At 48.5% G+C, this 3,744-nt stretch overlaps 1 non-coding gene across 1 annotated transcript; it reads left to right on the top strand.

The window, feature by feature from the left end:
* The first annotated feature begins 3,417 nt into the window (after positions 1–3,417).
* TRNAR-UCU lies at positions 3,418–3,502 on the top strand. Its single transcript is given in 2 exon segments — positions 3,418–3,454; positions 3,467–3,502. It is a non-coding gene; the product is annotated as a tRNA-Arg (tRNA).
* The last annotated feature ends 242 nt before the right edge of the window (positions 3,503–3,744 follow it).

Raw genomic sequence — 3,744 nt, 5'->3', positions numbered from 1 at the left:
AGAAGATTCCCAAAGAGATGGATTGACACAGTGGTCACAGAAATGCACTCAAGCAAAACAATAGTTGCTAAGATGATGACCAAGGACTGGGCAATGTTTGGTTCTGTTGTGATTACGGTCGCTATAAGTTGGAATTGACTTGACAGCATCTAATAACATATACAAAGAAATCTTTTGAATTCCTTATCAGGTAATTCTATTACCATTTCTTCCACAAAGGTTTTCTGGCCTTTTACTTTCGTCATTTGCTTGAGCTATCTTGTCTCACTTCTCTATAGGATTTAATATTGTGTGTTGTTTCTGAGGTATTCTTTGATTGATTGATTATATGTTTATTTTGTTCTGTTTTTATATAACCAAGCAGGCACTGGTCACTGGTCTGGCAGCACTGGAGTGCTCATCAACTGTCTCTAGGTGAGTGGATAGCATTTGGCAGTGTGTCTCTGCTTGCTGGTTACACAGGGCAGGTGAGGATAGGCTGAGCTGGCATTGTTTGCATTCTGTCTTGGATCCAGTGGCACTGAAATGGGCAATGTCACTAGTTGAGTGGGTGGTGAGTGGGTTGAGTGTAGTAGGCAAGTCAAGGAGGCAGAAGTAGATTTACCTCTGCTTGCCAGGTTGGTGGGTAGGGCTTGGGTTGATGGTTGAGGGTGTGTGGTGGGACCACTCTCTCTACCTATCACAGGACAGGTAGAAGTGGATGGTGGGTCAGAGGTGTGCAGGAAGAGAGTGGATGTGGGCAGGCAAGTACAGGATCCTGTAGACCTTTGCTGTTGCTTACAACTCTGGCACCATCGTGGTTAAGAATTGGGCTGCTAACCTCAAGACTGGCAGTTCGAAACCACCAGCGGTTCCATGGGAGAAAGATGAGGCTTTCTGTTCCCGTAAAGATTTACAGCCACGGAAACCCTGAGCAGGGTCAATATGAGTCGGAACCGACTCCATGGTACTTAGCAACATTTCCTGTGTTAAAAAGTTCACGGGAAAATGGAGTTAAAAGATAATTGAACTTTTCCACAAACTTTTTGTAGTTCCTCATATTGCACTTAAAATAAATAATTTATATAACAAAATTGTTAATAAACTCTTCATTTGCTGGGAAGACCAAATAAAAGGGAAGTTTTCTGAATCTTCTCTCTAAATAGCAATTAACACATATTTCCATTCCTTATACATGCTAATGTTGTTCTTTAAGTATTTAAAGTCAGACTTGCTTATTAATTGTCAGAGAACAATTATAAACACAGGGATGTGACTGTCCCAATCTCCTCATTGTAGAGAGTGAAAAGTTCAACCTTGATTATCTCCAGGGTAGTTCACTAAGACTGGTTTTCCCACAGTGGCCACTAACCCTGTGTCTCACTAATGTTTTTCATGACATCAATAATGGGTAAGAAATCAAACATCTATAATACTTTTGTATGATTCATTAAATAGAATAAAGAATATGCACATCTTCCCTTACCATGTGGTTCCTTTCCCAATTTTCCCTTCTCAGAATTTTTACATATGAGGCTGCATTGTTAAAATCATGTCAAGAATTCGTCATCTTTTGAGATTTGACTTCAATTCCCCCTGACAGAATTCTTTTGTTTTGTATTCCCACTGGGGCTTTGAGCATCTCTTGTCCCTTCTTAGGCTATGAGCAACTTCTATCAGACCAGTGGAGACCATGAGATGGCACCAATGCCTGGCACATTGCACAGGAATAATAAATTCAGAAATGATTAAATAAAAACAACCTAGAATCATATTCTATTTTCAAAGCTAATTCTGTACATGTGAGAATTCCTCCTGCATACAGTTGTGAGGATGGTGCAGGACCAGACAGTGTTTTGGTCTGTTGCACTTAGTGGCTGGTGCGTTTGAACTGCTGATCTTGAGGTTCAAACCGACCGTATGGACTGCAAGGTCTGTCTGAAACATAAGGTTGGCGGTTCACACTCACCAGCCAATCCTTGGAAACCCTATACTGGGTCACTATAAGCAGAGATGACTTAAGGGCACGTAACAAAGATTAAATTAAGTAAGAATGCAAAAGTCTCCGCCATACTATATCGCTCTTGTGATTTCCTTTTCCTCTTTAGAAACACTGACTGAGAGAACTTTGCTTTGATGCCTAAAGATGTTGTGCAGGGTGGAATGGAGTAGATCACAGCGTGGGAAGCGACTGATCCAGGTTTTGTTGCAGGAGTGGAACACAGTCGATGAGCCCGATAGCAGCTCTGCAATTTCTATGTAATTGGAAATCAGTAAGGTGTTTAGCGTAGGGAAACGGGGGTTTGCCTAGCAGGGGCAGTTGCATAGCAACCACGCTGTTTGTATTCAGATTGTCTATTTCGAACATCTACAGGGTCTAGCTGTTAGAGATTAGCGGATCACTGACGACTCCCAGCAAACCACTCCTCTGTATCGTGGCGACTTTGTACTTGTGAGCAGTAGCTTCTGGCTCTCTGCCGGTCTTCTGGCTTGATCCCCTCCCTTCCTGCACATGGCCCCCCCGGAAACCTTGTCGCAGAGCTCGGGCGCTTGTCCCGCACACGCATGCTCCCAGCACTCTATTTGCTCCCACGCGCGTAATCCTCTTCACGGGCGCAGCCGCCCACGCATTCGCATGCCCTGGTAGCGCAGGCTTCGGGCGGCTGCGCAGCGCTCTTGGAGGTAGCTCCCGGTCCTCTGATGGGCTCTCGGGAGATGCTGCGGCTTGGGGCGCATCGCCACCCGCAGTCCACCAGAGCTCGGATGCCTCAGAAATTCGGCTCTGGGTTAGTGGGCTGCGAAATGCAACTCACACTCCGTTTTACCGAATTCCGCGCAAATAAATATACACAAGCACGCACACAGACATCGCGACGGCCCTTGCCGGCAGGTTTCCGACGCGGGCTGCGAGGGAAGAGCCCAGACCGACAGGTGCCGCTACCTACGCTTGGCAGCCTAAGTGGCCGCCGCTCGAGATCGGCCGCTAAAAGGTGCAACGTAAGTGTCCGGCGTCACTGGCCAACTCAACGGCGCAACGGCCAGCCTGGGGCCTCCGCCCTGTGTCCGGCATGGCTGGGGGAGACCTGCCGCGGGAGAGACCCGGTAGGCGGGGGCGCTTGAAACAGAAAGGGAGCCTCGGAAGGAGGAGGACAGTCGTGATTTGCCCTGTGCACTCAGGTACGGCGGCATCCGGAAACCAGGGCGGGCGACCAGGCTACGGGGGACTAGACGAACCAGCGGCCTCCTTTCGCTTGGCGGCCTCGCCAGCCTAGTTAAGAGAGGGCAGCCGGGAAGGACGGGAGTCTGAGGCCTGTGTCTGGCGGTAGTTGCCTGGGCTTCTGAACATGGCAGGCCAGCCTCAGCAGCACAGGCAGCAGGAAGGGCGCGGGGCCGTCGCCTCTGGCTTAATATGGCAGATGCGCGGAAACTCCAACAGGTGGCTCCGTGGCGCAATGGATAGCGCATTGGACTTCTAGAGGCTGAAGGCATTCAAAGGTTCCGGGTTCGAGTCCCGGCGGAGTCGTAAGTCTTTTTCTCCCCAACAATTTTATTTTATATTCCCATCTTTTATTTCTCCCTTCTTCTTTACCAAAACAACTTGACACACTCCCATTCCCTGCTCTCTCTACCCCCTGCATTTGACTTATGCTGCTCTTTCGCCTGTAGCGGCCCACGCGGATTCCACGCCCCCTAAGCTACCCCAGAAGTCGGTGCTAAGGGCCTGAGTCCAGCCAAGTCTGGAACTGGATCTGGATAGTGGGAAGA

This window comes from Chrysochloris asiatica, unplaced genomic scaffold, assembly GCF_000296735.1.
Source record: "Chrysochloris asiatica unplaced genomic scaffold, ChrAsi1.0 scaffold00002, whole genome shotgun sequence".
Classification (NCBI taxonomy): Eukaryota; Metazoa; Chordata; class Mammalia; order Afrosoricida; family Chrysochloridae; genus Chrysochloris; species Chrysochloris asiatica.
This window is presented reverse-complemented; position numbering and strand designations above follow the sequence as displayed.